Genomic DNA, 19161 nt, shown 5'->3' with positions numbered 1-19161 from the left:
GTAGAGTCTGCTACACTGGGGTTTTATGTGGCTTAAGTGATGCCATGAACATGTACTCTTCATAAATATTCCTGGCTTATAAAAGTATAGTCCGATAACATTATGACTGGGATGATTTCATTCATTCCACAAATATTTATTGAACCCCCACTTATGTGCCACCACTGTTTTATGCAGTTAGGATACATTAGTGATCAAAACAGAGGGAAAAAAACCCTCTGCCTTCATGGTGCTTCCAGTCTGCTGGGGGTGATAGACAGTGAACATAACAAAGAAGTAAATGGTACAGGGTGGTTACAAGTGTGAAGAGCAAAGAGATAAAGCAAGTAAGGTATTATGGGGCTTGGGAGTGGTGGAGTGGCTGTTATCATAATAAATGGGATGGTCAAGGCAAACCTCATTGAGAAGGTCACATCTGAGAAAAGATCCAGCGGGAGAAGTGTAGGGGAGTCAGCTGTGTAGGGAGAGCATTTTAGGCAGAGGGAACAGCAGGGTGAGACCCTAAGATGGTGGCATGTCTGGAGTGTTTAAAGAGCAGGGATTCTGGGGGGAGGGAGAGGCCTGTAAAGGATGAGGTTATGGGCCAGGCTATTAGAGCTCCGGGGGCCTGCTGAGGATGCAGGTTTTTACTCTGAGTGAAACAGGAAGCCATTGGAAAGTCTGGCAGAGAGGAGTAACCTGATCTAATTTATGTTTGAAAGGCTCCTCCACCTATAAATTGAGAATAGAATAACAGGGGTGCCAGTGAGAAGACTAGTGCAGTAAAACAGGGGAGGTGGTGCTCACGCAGATGCACGGTAGTAACAGGAGAAGTGATGAGTAGTACTTTGAAGACAGAAGCAGGAGGATATCTGGAAGAACTGGAAGAGAAAGTGAAGAATCAGTATGACATCGAGGTTTTCAGCCTGAGTAAGGGGAAGGCTGAACCTGCCATCAGTGAGACAGAACACAGATTTTAGGGCCAGATCAGGAGTTCAACTTGAGGCATGTTACACTGGAGACATCTACTAGCCATGAGTATCCATTTTTGTGATGCTCAAATGAAATAAAGTATATAATTTGGACAATCTATATAAGAAAGAGACAGATGGGGTAGGTTGTTTGGAGAGAATTTGCTTGCAGGGAATTTACCTTCAGGCCAGAGAATGTGAGGTCACTATTTTAATTTTGTTGTCTATTAACCTGCTTTCTCTATCTTTTTTTTTTTTTTTATTTTTTTTGTTTGTTTGTTTATTTGACAGACAGAGATCACAAGTAGGCAGAGAGGCAGGCAGAGAGAGAGGGAAGCAGGCTCCCTGCTGAGCAGAGAGCCCGATGCGGGACTCGATCCCAGGACTCTGGGATCATGACCTGAGCCGAAGGCAGCGGCTTAACCCACTGAGCCACCCAGGCGTCCCATCTATCTTTTGTCACTGTTTATACTTAAAAGCATTTAAAATTATATGAAGGACTCCCAAATTTTCTAATTGACCTGTCACATTTCATCTAAAATGTGTATTCCAACCTTATTTCCAAATATGAAAGATGCAAGAGTGAAGTTTGGTTGTCATCTGGCTGGTGATAGTGGAAATCCTGGACCGCTTGACAGCTTACCCCTGCCCCCAAATTCAGCCATTACTACAAATACCATCACATAATTGTCTTACACCTAGACTGAGCCAGGCACAACGTAAAAACACCATTTCCTTTCTTTAAACACTTCTTATGTCTCCTCTTACCATACCCCCTTCAATATGCTGTGTTGGGTCTATTGTGGGACAGGGTCTCACTGAGTCATCCATGGAGAGGCCTACTATGTGCCATGTTCTAGAAACATACTACCGGTGCTCATCAAGAAGGAAGCACTGCAAAGCACGTTAGATGAGGCAAACCTATTGTATCAGCCACACAGGTTATCTGAAAAAGTGACCAGTCGCCTGGAGTTTCCTGACTGCTACTGAGGACTTCCCACCTGGGCAAGAAGAAATAGTACAGTGATCTTTATGGTGCTTTCCCACAGAAGTGCTGATAACAAACTGCCATTGAGCCTTGTTCTCTTGGAGACGGCAGATGTTTGTGTTTGTGATTCATATTATCAAGAATCAAGGAGATACCTTTCTACCCCTCATGCCCTTTTCCTATAAACCGTTCTTCTGAAGGGAAGATGGAAGGCTCTGGGGAGCTGCCCAGGGGAGCTATAATGCCACTGCTTTATTTCTCCTCCACTATGCACTTGTTTAAATATACCAAATCACCTTAAAACTCAATTTCTGACTGACTTGTAGCTTACCAAAAAAAAAAAAAAAAAAAGGTTTTTGATGTTGTTCATAAGATACATGGACTGAAGAAAATGATAAAAGTCCTAATGAAGTTTATCCTGAGATTCAAAAGAATGAGGAAATATGATTCCTAGCTGAAAAGCCAAACTGTTCTTTTGAAATCTAGTTAGGGGTGGAGGAAAACATCGATACTTTGCTTCAGTGCCTTAGTACTTAGAAGAGATATATTGGGCTCTATAATTTAACTGCCAAATTCAACATTCATATCCATCTGGACATTTTTAAAAGGATCCTTGAGCCAGTGAGAATTGGCAGTTGGCTGTATAATCACACCTGCATATGGCACAGGAGGTTTTTAATGGGCAACAGTCAGAGCAAGAAAGTACTGCAGGATAAGCATTCATTGAGAACCCACGTTTAAACATGTTTGCACATGTGAGTAATTATATTTTAGAGCTCTCAGTTAACAAGACTTTGTTCTTTCTTCCCTACAAATCAAATTAGTTGGGGACGTAGTTCATTTTGAAATTGTTTGGAAAATGTTTTGGTGTTCTAAATTTCCTTTGTACTAAACTTTTGCAAAGTTAAAAGGCAAGCCACAAACCTCCATAACCAGTGAAACCAAAATGCATAAAACCAACAACAGATTAAACATGATAAACACACACTAAATAAGAAGGAGAGTGTAAATAAAGCTTGTGTCTCTAAGTATGTCAACCTCCCATGTGGGATTTAGGTTCAACTCACTGTAGATGGAGATAATTACGTATCTGCAAAACATGGTTTCACAAAGATCATGTTTGTCTTGGTCCACTTTAGGCTGCCAGGTCTCTCTTTCCATCTCCCTTGTAAATGCAAGTCTAGCTGCAATAGCCCAGCAACATCTGGGAGTGAAGCTGATGTATTCTGGGGGCTACTCTTTGAGATGACTGTCAAAGAGAGATCAAATGTAATGGGGAAGGAAGTCCCTTATTTGGAGATCCCAAGTAGGAAACTGTCATGACCCACTTACTCTGGTACACAGTGCCCAGTCTGGCAAAGGCAATGAGATAATCTAAAACAAACAAACAAACAAACAAACAAAAACCCACTTGAGATGGTCTTATTACAGACAGCCTACTAACCCTAGTTACTCTGCTTCTTTAGAATAAAAACTGTGTGAAAATCCCATAAAGAATGGTCATTCATCCCTATGTAGGAGATTCTATCCTAAACAGCTTTTGGGGAATGGTTTACTAACTTCCAAACACCAATCTAGAAGGAAACACCTAAGAACACTTGGAAAATTCTAAATTATATTTAAGATACAGGGTGTGGGCCTATAGGCAACTTTTTTCTTATATGTGTAGGGAGTCTGTGACCGCTTTGGCCGTGCTGGGCATTTCCTCTTCCACACCCTCCCCTTCTCCTGCTTTCTATCTTCCCATCTGTCTCTTGGCTGGACCATCAGTTTCTGACACCAAAAGAAATTATAACCCTTTGTGTGTAGAAAATACTCTTGAAAAATCAGAGATGCCTAATATAAAAAAAGTAGTCATCACAAATATCATTTGAAAATAAAATTGTGTTGCTTACTCAACTTGGTCCTCTCTTTGGTAGATACAAAGCAGATCTATGATTTTATAGAACAAGACTCATGTTTGCTTTTGACTCCTGAAATAAGTGGAAAAAGCCATTTCCTATCTTTCAGCCATCAGGAAAGGAATCACTCTTGCCTTTCCAAATGGGAAGGACTTTTCAGACTTGGATGGGGCAAGTGTCAGTACACCAAGACTGTATATTTATCACAAATATGACCTGAACACTCAAGCCTGGGAGGGATGCATACTGTGGGAAGGGTGGGGATAACATTTAGAAAGAGAGCTATTCCTAATGAGGATCATAAGTTTGGGCCCCACAGTAGTTTTCTTATGACTAATTTTTGTTTCTGATGGACAAAAATCCAATTTTTAAATGAAAAGCAAAGGGCTCACATTACACAAAACATAGCTCAATTCAGGCACTATCAATGACAAATTCTGACCTTATTGAGATGGATCAGTGAGAATTCACTAGCAGATAATGAAACCACTCAAGCTGTTTTAAGTGGTAAAGGATTTAAAAGGAATTAAATGCTTACAAAATGGGTAGAAGGGCTCTAAGCTGACTTTTGTTTAGATGATTTATAGAATAATACTGAAAAAGTTGGTCAGCAGGACAACTATTCCACATCGTCACCAGATGCCTAGGGAGCTTCTGTTCCCACTGCAGGCTCTAGAACTCCTGCATTTCCACTCAGTTCAATGCCAGTAAAATGGATCCCCTACCTCCTGATGTCTGGGAAAGTAGGGGTGAACAGTGGGGACCATTAACTGCTTCCACAGGAAAACCATAACTGCATAGTAACACAGAGTCAGACTATTTCATGAATGCCTTTTGAATCATGCCCAGATATTAGTTACTTGGCAGAAGTTAGATCATCTGAAAACCTAAAATACTTGGGAGAAATAGAATATTTAGTTTTCCAGTCTCTAGCATGACATAAGGCCATGGTTCTCATACTTTGCTGCAGATGAGAACTATGTGGGAAAGCTTTAAGAATCCAAACACCCAGACTACATGTCACAGCAAGTCAATTTAAATCTCTGGGGCTTTTTTTTTTTTTGGTGATTCCGATGCACAGCCTGCATTGAACAAAACACAAGGCATGGCTTCTCAAACTTCCCTGGACATACAAATATTCTGGGTACTTTGTAAAAAGGGGAGAATCTGCTTCAGTTAGTCAGAGTTGGGGTCCAATATTCGGCATTTTCACAAGTATTCTGGGGATCTAATACTTCTGCCCAAGACGCTGTGAGAAGCAGAGTGGTACTACAGCAGCCCTTAAATGTTAGTGTGCGTTGGAATCACCAGAGAGTTTGTTAGAACACACATGGCCAGGAGTTTACAATTCAGTACGTCTGAAATGGGGCCAGAGATTCTGAATTCCTACCAAGTTCTTGGGTGATGATACTGAAGCTGCTGTTCAGGAGACCACAGTACTATGGATACCACTAAGGGAGCCGATCACACCATCTGTAACAGATGGCCACCACGTGGAGTTTCTAATGAATTCAAAGGGATTATATTCCATTTAGATCCAACTGATCGAGAGGGACTCAGAGGAGAAAGTGAAATGCAATTACTTACACCAAATCGAGCTACCTTTATCTGTCTTCCTTCCATACATGGAATTCTCGGTGAGGTATCTGGAACGACCTCACAGGAACATGCTACCTGGATGGCAGACATGAGGACAAGAAAAGAGAGAATATTCATTTTATAGATCTCAGTAAACAGATGGGGCTGTGTATCTCCACATTTCCTCTTTGGAGGATCAGAGGAAAATATCTAAATGTTAGACATAGGGCAGAAGTAAACAATCAACAGCTCACGTAGTTCCCATGGAAGAGGTCACAAGTGACATCCAGCTTACTGCTAGTTCACTAGACACAAATCAAATGCGGGGAGGGGTGGGGTGTCTTTACTGTGATGCAGTCTGGGGGTTAAATTTTATCTCTGGAGGGAGTGCCTCATCAACCAACAGCTTTTAAAAACAGCCTTATTATAAGCTAAGGCAATAATAATCTTCAAACAATGTGTTTGTAACTTACCATATCAGATAGAATTTTACTTAAAATCATGGTTTGGGTCCATTACTTATACTTTATTAGGATATCTCCCACCTCCCCGTATTCACTCCTTCTAACCCACATTCACAGGGTACTTGTGAACTTGAAAATGGAGGTTAAATATCTCACTCATCGTTACCACATGAGACAAATGAACCTGAAAATATCATGACTTCCATTTATTGAGGAATGAAGATAATTAGGCACCTGGACTTAAATGAAATGTAACCACCTCCATTAAAAGAGGAGGAAAGAACTCCATAAGAGAGGTTGACTAGTAGTTTCTGACTTTTTCTTGAGTTTCAACTCAAAATGAATTATAATATTGAGCACTTGCCCCCACTGGTCCAAAGCATTTTCTAAAACAGTAGTAGAGAATCTGTCAAAATTACTGAGATACATAGTATATTGCTAAGCCTTAGGAATGCAAAGAAACATGTGACAGTGAGCTGCTTTTACTCATTTTTACACTCCTGACATTGAACGAGAGGGTTTTCTTTTTCTCTCACAGCAACCAATTCTCTGATTGTCCAGACACCAACTGGGCATCCAACAATTCAATTAAATCCTGACACTAACTACCCAGAGCTAGCACAGACCCCACGTGTTAAGGGCTTAGTCCCAGCAGACTAGTCCCAAAAGACTAGTCTTGCACCAGCCATGCATCCCAGGACTTCCATATTTCAGACCAGTTATAAATTGGGATTTTCCACAACTTTTTCCCTCAGGTTCACTAATTTGTTACTATGGTTTACAGAACTCAGGAACATACTATGCTTGCATTTACCAGTTTTTTATAAAGGGTACAACTCAGGAAGAGCCAAGTGGAAGATATTTATGGGGCAAGGCATGGAGGAGCGTGCACAAAGCTTCTATGCCCTCTTCGCATGTGCTGTCCTCCCACGTGTTAATGTGCTGACCAACTGTGAAGCTCCTCAAATCTCATCAGTTAGCGGTTTTTGAAAAGCTTCCCTTAGGTAGGCATGATTCAATCATTGGCCACTGGTGACTAACTTAATCTATAGCTCCTCAGAACAAAAGATGTTCCCATCACCCTTATCACTTAGGGAATTAAAAGGGCTTTGGGGACTCTGTGTCAGAAACTGGCGACAAAGGTCAAATACCTTATCAAATACATCATAAAGGTGTAGAGACCCTGAATGTCTTGCAACAAGCTGTGGAGGTAGGACATGGGACAAAATATAACTAGCAATACAACAAAGCACCATCTTTGAGTATTGCAGACTCAAAGCATTACAAGCATTTAGAAAAAAGAGGGTTCAATTACCAAGGGCAAAATCAGCTTGTACCAACCCAAACTCCACAGTGGCTGTGGAGGTTCCTGCACTAACGCTGTGTCAGGAAAGGCACAGCCGCACAAAAAGAAAACCCCTGCAGCCAGTTTAGTTTGGTTTGATTTGGCTTGATCTGGGGACCAGTGGGGGAAAAGGAGAGAGTGAATTTAGGAATGGAAGGTGCGGGGCGGGGGTGCTTAAGAAATAGTAGATGATTGACATTGGGGATACTGGCTTGCCTTCCTACTCACAGTGAAGACTCGCCTATAAGCCCCTAGACAAACCCTAACCTACAATTTGGCACCAATACGGAGATAACACAGAAGTAATAGTGCTGGGGAAGGCAGCAGGAGGAAAAATGATGCAAGAGCATTTCAGCACACCACACTCTGTGTGGGATGTGAGGGGGCCCAAGAAATCTTTGGTTCCCCATGAGGAGATGCTGACATTCTGAGAGAAACCATAGAATGGCAAAGGTTCAGGGAAAGATGGAAGATGCCTCTGTGGGCAGGAAACCCACAATGGCCCCAAGACCATGAGTGTTAAAAGAACACTTCAAAAAACCAAAGGGGCCAGTCATACCTCAGCAGGAACCCACCCAATGGGTAGACCAGCCTGGCCACTCCTGCTGCAGAGACCAGCAAAAATCCAAACGTCACAGCAAAGGTTTTATTAGGGCAGAAAATTTCAAGAAGGTCAGAGAAGAATACAGGAGTCTTCTATTATTCTAAGAGAAAATACAGTTGGGTGTTTGGATACAGGATTCATCCAAATAAAAGTAAAAACTGAAGTCATACTAACAAAAGAAATCTCAGAGGAGTAGGATAATAGGAGCCACTCATATGAGAAGAAGCCCCATGGCTGTTAAAGATGGAGAGATGACCATCATATGTTTTCACTCCATTTTGCTGTAGAAAGGGACACTCAAAGGCAGAGACAGCATTTTGTGATTCATAAAAGATGTTGATGAAAGAGATTTCTAATGCTACCCAAAACCTGTTGCCAATTCACTATTCACACATCAGATGCTGAGAGTTGTTATTGACACCATGTGGCAAGAAAATTCCGTTGAAAAAATTCTGAATTTTGTCACTGTATCATCCATTAACAATTATTAAAGAGAGACAGCAGAGAGGCTTCAGATGGAGATACATGTGCGCACTGCAAACAAGGAAGAAGAGAGCTTTATGAAAAAGTGAGTCGTCAACAAGGCTGAATCCAGTGAAGCCTGAAGTCGAAGCTAAGGCCTTATAAGGGACAGAGGTAAAAGAATCCAGAATTTAAAAAAAAAATGAGGTGGGGAGGGGGGAAGAACAGAGGAAGGAAGGTGTTTCTAGTCCAAGGAGAAATTTTCCAATAAAAAAGAAAGATTTCAAAGGTCTTAGAGAAGTTTTTGAATCATCCATCATTTACTGTATTTTGTTTTTTGTGGATTCCCACTAAGTTGGGAAAATCTGCTCCCTATTTATGACAAAGAGGAAAGAAGGAATTGTAGGAGAAATGATGAAGGATTTAAGAGAAAGAGGGGTGGGCACAGAGCAGTGGAGCCCTGGGAGAGAAGGAAGGGCTCAGGAGGTGGGGAGGGATGCAGGGGTTCATCTCTAAAACAGCAGAAGTGGGCAGCACGAGGAAGTCCCGACCAAAAACTGTGGACAGGGTAACGAGGCGGTCATTGCTCAGAGCATGGTTTCTCAACCTTAGCACTGTGAGCATGTTGGGCTAGATGATTCTTTGCTGTGGCACGGCTGGCCTGTGCAGGGTGTTCAGCAGCATCCCTGACCCCTGCCTGTTGGATGCCAGTAGCAGGTATGACAATCACAAAGCCTCCAGACATTACCAAATGTCTTCTGAGGAAGACAGGCAACACCACCCTCGGTGGACAACCACCGGGTTAGAGAGACCAGGTGGTAGCACCAAGGTGAGGAAGCTGCTGCATGTCCCAGAGGCCTCAAACCTCCAAGAGGTGAGTCCACACAGGAGAAAGAGGAATGCGTGTGTGCAGGACACTGGTATAAATACTGGGACCTGGGTTACGGGGATGGAGAAGGGGTTAAGTCCCATTAGAAAACCCTCGCTTCGCTCCCGCTTCAGCTGTCTCAAAGCAGCAAGGTCACATGAACTGGTTAGAAAAATTCACTACCTTCCTAGAGAGGAGGTCATAAATCTCACAAAATCCCCATCACGGTTACATATGCTGTGGTAGGTGAGCTTTAAGGGGACACAACCCTGGTCTTGTAAAATCACAGTCTATTTGTTAGGTTCAAAAGCCTTGTGGGAAGTTTATAGTGAATTACTGCAGCTGCTGACTTTTAAAACTGCGCCTGAAAAGGCTACAGGGGTACACCATGCCACACGGTGGGTCTACATAATCTCTTTAATACGCCAGGGCCACTGTGTCGGATGTCACAGAATGGGGGGTGTGGTTGCCAGGCCCAGGGGCCAAGTGTGCTAAGTCTCCATGTTCCCAAGGAAGTTCTGTGGGATAGAGATGGGAAGACATAAACAAACTGCAGATTCTAGAAACCCTGGCTTCTGAATTACACTGGTAAGAATAATAAGTTTGCCACTGGCAAGTGTAAGCTCCTTGCTTTGTGCCAAGGAGCAGTCTCCCTCAAACCATCCTTATCTCTAGGCCCCACTGCCACAGGATTGGTAGCAGTGAGTAATGGGTGCAGTTTTTCTCCCCATAGTAGGTGCCTTCAGGAGCAAAGCTACAGATACTTTTCCCTGCCTCAGTGACACATAGAATAGGTTTAAGAATCTTATCCTGGCCGTGGACATAGCCATCTATGCTATTATCTAGTTAGAAATACACTTAGACATTGATCGTCAAGCCAACGACATAAGATGGGGAACATGTCCTGAGAAAGTGGAGTGGAATCGCCACTCTCTTGGTGATTCTGGTCAAAGGAAGTTTGCTGTCTACTTCTATGGAAGAAAACACCTCCAAGAAATGAAACAGAGCTCTGGGAAAAAACTGTCTCTTCCTTTTACCAAGCTTCTCTGAACTGTTGCTTAGAAAGAGACTTTGTATTTCTAGAATTGTCATCTCATTATCCCTCTCACAATATGAAAATAACCTCTTCTGAAGATATGAGGATGAGCGGTGTAGGGAACGTATCACTGGAGGAACTCATCCTCTGAGTCGTTCATTTGACCTCTACCAACCAAGCACCTGGCGGCATGTCCTGCTCAGTGGATAAATAAGGAATGTTCCAACCATCCTGGATGGTGGCAGGAAGGTGTGGTGCTGACCATCACTTTACTTTGAAAAGGTGTTTGTCCCTAGGCTTCTTTTATCTATAAAACAGAGGGCAAGTCCTCGCCATCTTAAAGCCTATTCTACCTTAAAGCCCCAAATGATGAGTCAGCCTGTAGCAGTGCCAAGTTTGGCCTATGCTATGAGCTGAACTGTATCCTGATCTCCCAACGTGCACTCCCCACGCTCCCACCTCCCTATCCCCCACTGTCCTACCCCCCCCCTGCCTCATTCCCTGCCACAGTATCCAAACATTTGTGCTTTAGTCTTAATTTTTAGTACATCAGAATGTGACTATATTTGGAAATGTTATTTACAGAAGTGATTGTGTTAAAATGAAGATGTTAGGGGGGTGCCTGGGTGGTTCAGTGGATTAAGCCTCTGCCTTCAGCTCAGGTCATGACTTCAGGTTCCTGGGATTGAGCCCTGCATCAGGCTCTCTGCTTAGCGGGGAGCCTGTTTCCCCCCTCCCATCACCTGCCTCTCTGACTACTTGGAATCTTGGTCATATAAATAAATAAAATCTCAAAAAAAAAAAAAAAAGATGAAGATGTTAGGGTAGACTCTAATCCAATATGACTGGTGTCCTTATAAAAAGAAGAGTTGGGGGGGTACCTGGGTTCAGTCGTTCAGTGTCTGCCTTCAACTCAGGTCATGATCCTAGGGTCCTGGGATCTAGCCCCGCATCGGGCTCCCTGCTCAGCGGGAAGCCTGCTTCTCCCTCTCCCACTTCCGCTCCTTGTGTTCCCTCTCTCAGTATGTCTCTCTCTGTCAAATAAATAAATAAAATCTTTATAAAAGAAGAAGAAGAAGAAGAGTTGGGGGACACAGATGAATACAGACAGAAGACCATGTGAAACCTGGAGAAGACAGCCATCCGTAAGCCAGGGAGAAGAGCCTCAGAAGGAACCAGTCCCACCCATATCTTTGTCTCTCATACTTCTAACCTCCACAACTGTGGGAAAATACATTTCTATTGCTTAAGCCACTGGGTCTGTGGTATTTTGTAATGACAGCCCCAGCAAACTAACACAGTCTATATTAAGATCACTCAGAAACACTTACTTGAAGATACACAGGCTTGGTCCTAACCTGACAAACTGAATGAGATTGTCCAGGTATTTGGGCCCTGGCTAGATAAAAAACTTGAGAGTGGCCTAGTGATACATATGATGTCACTGAAGTAGAGATCCACTGGTCTACAGAATTAGTGAAGCATCAGTCTGCTCACCCTATTGATATCCTTCCTCTTTGCAGATGCATTACTTACTCTCATGGACATGATAAGTGAACCATCACCTCCTATCAGCTCTGTGGGAAATCCAGAGATCAAGAGGCCGGCCTTCTAGGGATGTCCCCTGTCACAGGTCTTTCAACCTCTTCATGTCTCAGTAGGTTTCCTTCTGAACAAGGCAGAAAAACAGTCCACTGTCTGCTTCATAGGGATATTTTGAAATTTAATTACAAAATGCTTGTTAGAACTTTCCAGGAGGCTTTTTGATGAAACAAATTCCCTGACTACAAAGTATTGTTTATTATGGAGCACAGCCTAGAGGCACTGCAGTCTCCAACAAAGCCTAACTCCTTTTTTTATGCAAATTAAGCACCACTTTAATCTACCTAGCAAATAACTGTGCTCTGAGAGGTTGAGTCAGGGGCTCTGTGGGTATCCTTGCTACTTCCAATTCCTCTCTACTTTTCACCTCAGCTGTGTTAGTGTGTTCCTAGTCAAAAAATCCTACAGGTATAATCTCACATTAATGACCTTCTTGACACTTGTGTGTTACTATTCTGGTGGGGTAAGACTGTGTCGTCTTAAACATTAGTGTGACTGAACCAATTGACGTCACCGTTGTACCCACTGTCATCTCCTTGGCTTAGAGCCCTGAGGGAATGTACCTAGAGGTTTGACTGTGTGGATCTGAAAGGTGGTAGAGAAAGTTACCAAGAAATCACAATTATCTGAAAGTGCTGAGTCATTTAGAAGCTACAAGGAGAGGACCAGACAGAGAGGTAGTAGGAAGCTGGAAAGCAACTGGTGGCAATTCAGCCAAAGGACCTCCTTCTCCTTGAAATCATTTGCATTTCACATTCAAGGTCTTAAAAGAGAGAAGGTAAGCAACAGAGATAGGATTAAAGCAGAACTTTCCAACAGATGTGTAGACAATGGCTTACAGGTGTACAGAAATGCCTAGATACCAGATTTTCTTCAGCCAGTAGAACTGGCCTAGGAGCACAAATCCCCAGGCTTGTCGCCTCCGACAGCTGGAAGCCTAATCAGGGGCTACAAATTCCCTCCAGTTTAAACAATGTGTAAAAAATATCATTTTTTCACATGTTCCATGATGAAAAAATTTAGGCACAAATAGGCTAATGACCTTCCATAGCTTCCTCTGTTTTTACTGCTTCCTCTCTCACCCTTCAGATTAATCTCCTGCAGGATCCACCTGGATGTTGTGGGAAATGCTTTGCCTTGGTTCAAATACTTCCAAAAATTCCCATTATTCTCAGGATAAATCTCCTAATATGGCCAAAAAAAACCTTCATGACACTCCTCTCTGTATATGTTTGCCCACATATGTCACCATTTCCCACTTCATTCAAACTGACTTGTTTTCAGTTCTTCCAACATGTCATGATCATCTCAGTTTCAGGTTTTTACACATGATACTCCCTCTCTCTGGAACACTACTGCACACATCCAACACACACACAAACACACACACAAAGGGGAAAATCCTACTTGTTACAAGGGAAACAATCCTACCTGTTTTGTTCACCATTAGCATCCAATGCCTACTACATTGTTGCACATACACCAGTCCTTCTGGGATGAGTAGACAGACAAATGAATGAGTTTCTTTCATACTGGAGAGTCAATAGTTTAGTTCCTTTTAACTTTTCTTAGTTTGAGTTTGCTTTAATTCTACATCAACACTGAAAATAAAATAACTTTCTCCTCAATAAATCTCTTCAGTCATCTCTGGCCATATTATATAGATAATAACTTGAATAAAAGCAAGTTCTGTTAGCAAATAAGAAGGTTGGGAAATGAATGTTGGTAAGAAACCACTAGTGTGTTTTATAGTATTCAAGAGAAGGAATGGAGATAAAGGGAGGAAATCATGAAGGAAGGATTACAAGTCAAAAATACTGCATTCCTGTGGAGAGTCAAGATGATGGAGAAGTAGCAGGCTGAGACAACATCAGGTAGCAGGAGATCAGCTAGATAGTTTATCTAAACATTGCAAACACCTACAAATCCAACGTGAGATCAAAGAGAAGAAGAACAGCAATTCTAGAAACAGAAAATCAACCACTTTCTGAAAGGTAGGACAGATGGAGAAGAAGAGAAGATAGACCGCAGGGGGAGGGGCTGGCTCCCAGCAACCGGCAGAGCAACGGAGCACTAAATCAGGACTTTTAAAACTCTGTTCCACTGAGGGACATTGCTCCAGAGGCAAAAAAACGGGGTGAAGCCCACGCGGGGTCAACGTGGCCACAGGTCCCGCAGGGTCACAGAAGGATCGGGGGTGTCTGAGTGTCACAGAGCTTGCACGTATTAGAACGGGGAAGCTGGCTACAGAGACAGAGCCGAGGAGTGAGCTCTCAGCTCAGGGTTACCTTGAACTGGTCGCAGGCTCAGTGAGCTCGGAGCGCAGCCAGAGGCCAGAGAGACGGGAGTGATTGGGTGCTATTCTCTGAGGGCTCACTGAGGAGTGGGGCCCTGAGCTCTCGGCTCCTCCGGGCCAGAGACTGGGAGGCTGCCATTTTCATTCTCGTCCTCTAGAAATCTACGGAAAGCGTTCAGGGAACAAAAGCTCCCGAAAGCAAACCTGAGCAGATTACTCAACCTGGTCCCTGGTAAGGGCAGTGCAATTCCGCCTGGGGCAAAGACACTTGAGAATCACTACACCAGGCCCCTTCCCCAGAAGATCAACAAGAAATCCAGCCAAGACCAAGTTCACCTACCAAGGAGTGCAGGTTCAATACCAAGGAGAGCACAGGAATTCCAGAGGAAGAGAAAGCAAAACAAGCAACTCATGGCTTTCTCCCCATGATTCTTTAGTCTTGCAGGTAATTTAATTTTTTTTTCAATTTTTTTTCTTCTGCTAATTTTTTTTTAACTTTTACCCTTTTCTTTTTTAATGTTTTTTAACTAGTTTATCTAAGATATATATATATTTTTTTCTTTTATATATTCTTTCTTTATTTGTTTTCTTTTTTTACTTGTTTCTTTTTTTTTCTGAACCCCTTTTTATCCCCTTTCTCCACCTCCACATGATTTGGGGTCTCTTCTGATTTAGTTAAAGTGTATTTTCCTGGGGTCTTTGCCACCCTTTTAGTATTTTACTTGCTCCTTCATATACTCTTATCTGGACAAAATGACAAGGCGGAAAAATTCACCACAAAAAAAAGAACAAGAGGCAGTACCGAAGGCTAGGGACCTAATCAATACAGACATTGGTAATATGTCAGATCTAGAGTTCAGAATGACAATTCTCAAGGTTCTAGCCAGGCTCGAAAAAGGCATGGAAGATGTTAGAGAAACCCTCTCGGGAGAGATAAAAGCCCTTCTGGAGAAATAAAAGAACTAAAATCTAACCAAGTTGAAATCAAAAAAGCTATTAATGAGGTACAATAAAAAATGGAGGCTCTCACTGCTAGGATAAATGAGGCAGAAGAAAGAATTAGCGATATAGAAGACCAAATGACAGAGAATAAAGAAGCTGAGCAAAAGAGGGACAAAAAGCTACTGGACCATGAGGGGAGAATTCAAGAGATAGGTGAAACAATATTAGAATAATTGGGATTCCAGAAGAAGAAGAAAGAGAGAGGGGAGAAGAAGGTATACTGGAGACAATTATTGGGGAGAATTTCCCCAATATGGCAAAGGAAACGAGCATCAAAATTCAGGAGGTTCAGAGAACGCCCCTCAAAATCAATAAGAATAGGCCCACACCCCATCACCTAATAGTAAAATTTACAAGTCTTAGTGACAAAGAGAAAATCCCGAAAGCAGCTCGGGAAAAGAAGTCTATAACCTACAATGGTAAAAATATTAGATTGGCAGCTGACTTATCCACAGATACCTGGCAGGCCAGAAAGAGCTGGCATGATATTTTCAGAGCACTAAACGAGAAAAACATGCAGCCAAGAATACTATATCCAGCTAGGCTATCATTGAAAATAGAAGGAGAGATTAAAAGCTTCCAGGACAAACAAAAACTGAAAGAATTTGCAAACACCAAACCACCTCTACAGGAAATATTGAAAGGGGTCCTCTAAGCAAAGAGAGAGCCTACAAGTGGTAGATCAGAAAGGAATAGAGACAATATACATATACAGTAACAGTCACCTTACAGGCAATACTAAATTCATCTCTCTCCATAGTTACCCTGAATGTTAATGGGCTAAATGCCCCAATTAAAAGACACAGGGTATCAGAATGGATAAAAAACCAAAACCCATCTATACGTTGCCTACAAGAAGCCCATTTCAGACCTGAAGACACCTCCAGATTTAAAGTGAGGGGGTGGAAAACAATTTACTATGCTAATGGACATCAGAAGAAAGCAGGGGTGGCAATCCTTATATCAGATCAATTAGATTTTAAGCCAAAGACTGTAATAAGAGATGAGGAAGGACACTATATCATACTCAAAGGGTCTGTCCAACAAGAAGATCTAACAATTTTAAATATCTATGCCCACACTGGACCAGATGGACATCACAGATATACTCACAACATTCTATCCCAAAGCAACAGAATACACATTCTTCTCCAGTGCACATGGAACATTCTCCAGAATAGATCACATCCTGGGTCCTAAATCAGGTCTCAACTGGTATCAAAAGATTGGGATCATTCCCTGCATATTTTCAGACCACAGTGCTCTGAAGGTAAACTCAACCACAAGAGGAAGTATGGAAAGAACCCAAATACATGGAGACTAAACAGCATCCTTCTAAAGAATGAATGGGTCAACCAGGAAATTAAAGAAGAATTGAAAAAATTCATGAAAACAAATGATAATGAAAACACAATGGTTCAAAATCTGTGAGACACAGCAAAGGCAGTCCTGAGAGGAAAATATATAGCAGTACAAGCCTTTCTCAAGAAACAAGAAAGGTCTCAAGTACACAACCTAACGCTACACCTAAAGGAGCTAGAGAAAGAACAAGAAAGAAACCCTAAACCCAGCAGGATAAATCATAAAGATCAGAGCAGAAATCAATGAAATAGAAACCAAAAAAACAAGAGAACAAATCAATGAAACAAGGAGCTGTTCTTTGAAAGAATTAATAAGATTGATAAACCCCTGGCCAGACTTATCAAAAAGAAAAGAGAAAGGACCCAAATAAATAAAATCATGAATGAAAGAGGAGAGATCACAACTAACACCAAAGAAATACAAACAATTATAAGAACATACTATGAGTAACTCTATGCCAACATATTTGACAATCTGGAAGAAATGGATGCTTTTCTAGAGACATATAAACTACCACAACTTAACCGGGAAGAAATAGAAACCCAGCAGGAGAAGAGAAATAATAAACATCAGAGCAGAAATCAATGAAATAGAATTAGAAAAAAAAACAAAAAAACAAAAACCAGTAGAACAAATCAATCAAACTAGGAGCTGGTTCTTTGAAAGAATTAATAAGATTAATAAACCCCTGGCCAGACTTATCAAAATATAAATGACCCAAATTAATAAAATCATGAATGAAAGAGGAGAGATCACAACCCAAACCAAAGAAAGACAAAAAATTATAAGAACATATTATTAACAGCTATATGCCAGCAGACTTGACAATTTGGAAGAAATAGATGCATTCCTATAGACATACAGATTACCAAAACTGAACCAGGAAGAAACAGAAAACCTGAACAGACCCATAACCAGTAAGGAGATTGAAAGAGTCATCAAAATCTCCCAACAAACAAGAACCCAGGGCCAGAGGGCTTCCTAGGGGAATTGTACCAAACATTTAAAGAGGAATTAATACCTATTCTCCTGAAACTGTTCCCCCAAAAAAAAGAAATGGAAGGAAAACTTCCAAACTCATTTTATGAGGCCACCATTGCCTTGATCCCAAAACCAGACAAAGACCCCACCAAAAAGGAGAATTACAGACCAATATCCTTGATGAACAATGATGCAAAAATTCTCACCAAAATGCTAGCCAATAGGATCCAACAGTACATTAAAAGTATTAACCACGACCAAGTGGGATTCATTCCAGGGCTGCAAGGTTGGTTCAACATCCACAAATCACTGTGATAAAATACATTAATAAAAGAAAGAACAAGAACCATATGATACTCCCAATAGATGCAGAAAAGCATTTGACAAAGTACAGCATCCTTTCTTAATCAAAACTCTTCACAGTGTAGGGATAGAGGGTACATACTTCAATATCATCAAAGCCATGTATGGAAAACCCACAGCAAATATCATTCTCAATGGAGAAAAACTGAGAGCTTTTTACTAAGGTCAGGAACACAGCAGGGATGTCCACTACCACCACTGATATTCAACACAATACTAGAAGTCCTAGCCTCAGTAATCAGACAATAAAAAGAAATAAAAGACATCTGAATCAGCAAAGAAGTCAAACTCTCACTCTTTGCAGATAATACAATACTTTAAGTGGAAAACCCAAAAGAGTCCACCCCAAAACTACTAGAACTGAAACAGGAATTCAGTAAAGTGTCAGTATATAAAATCAATGCACAGAAATCAATTTCATTTCTATACACCAACAGCAAGACAGAGGAAAGAGAAATTACAGAGTCAATCCTCTGTACAACAGTACCCCAAACCATAAGATACTTAGGAATAAACCTAACCAAAGAGGCAAAGAATCTGTACTCAGAAAACTATAAAGTACCCATGAAAGATATTGAGGAAGACACAAAGAAATGGAAAAACATTCCATGCTCATGGATTGGAAAAACAAATATTGTGAAAATTTCTATGCTACATAAAGTAATCTATACATTTAATGTAATCCCTATCAAAATACCATCATTTTTTTTCCAAAGAAATGGAATAAATAATCCTAAAATTTATATGGAAGCAGAAAAGACCCTGAATGGCCAGAGGAATGTTGAAAAAGAAAGCCAAAGTTGGTGGCATCACAATTCTAGACTTCAAGCTCTATTACAAAGCTGTCATCATTAAGAAAGTATGGTACTGGCACAAAAACAGACACATACATCAATGGAACAGAATAGAGAGCCCAGAAATAGACCCTCAACTCTATGGTCAACTAATCTTTGACAGAGCAGGAAAGAATGTCCAATGGAAAAAAGACAATTTCTTCAACAAATGGTGTTGGGAAAATTGGACAGCCACATCCAGAAGAATGAAACTGGACCATTTCCTTACACCACACACAAAAATAGACTCAAAATGGATGAAAGACCTCAATGTGAGATAGGAGTCCATCAATATCATTGAGGAGAACACAGGCAGCAACGTCTTTGATCCCAGCCACTGCAACTTCTTTCTAGAAACATCGCCAAAGGTAAGAGAAGCAAGGGTAAAAATGAACTACTGGGATTTCACCAAGATCAAAATCTTTTGCACAGCAAAGGATACGGTAAACAAAACCAAAAGACAACTGAAAGAATGGGAGAAGATATTTGCAAATGACATGTCAGACAAAGGGCTAGTATCCAAGAT

The 19161-nt window shown here is 41.4% G+C and overlaps 1 long non-coding RNA gene across 1 annotated transcript in view; it reads right to left on the bottom strand.

Moving 5' to 3' along the window:
* Positions 1–5426: 5426 nt before the first annotated feature.
* The window catches only part of LOC131832308 (uncharacterized), a 90137-nt gene continuing 76402 nt past the window's right edge, over positions 5427–19161 (bottom strand). The window contains exon 3 of the long non-coding RNA XR_009353990.1: positions 5427–5513. This is a non-coding gene — a long non-coding RNA (uncharacterized LOC131832308). The remainder of the gene's footprint in view (positions 5514–19161) is intronic.

This window comes from Mustela lutreola, chromosome 5 (assembly GCF_030435805.1).
Source record: "Mustela lutreola isolate mMusLut2 chromosome 5, mMusLut2.pri, whole genome shotgun sequence".
Taxonomy (NCBI): Eukaryota; Metazoa; Chordata; class Mammalia; order Carnivora; family Mustelidae; genus Mustela; species Mustela lutreola.
This window is presented reverse-complemented; position numbering and strand designations above follow the sequence as displayed.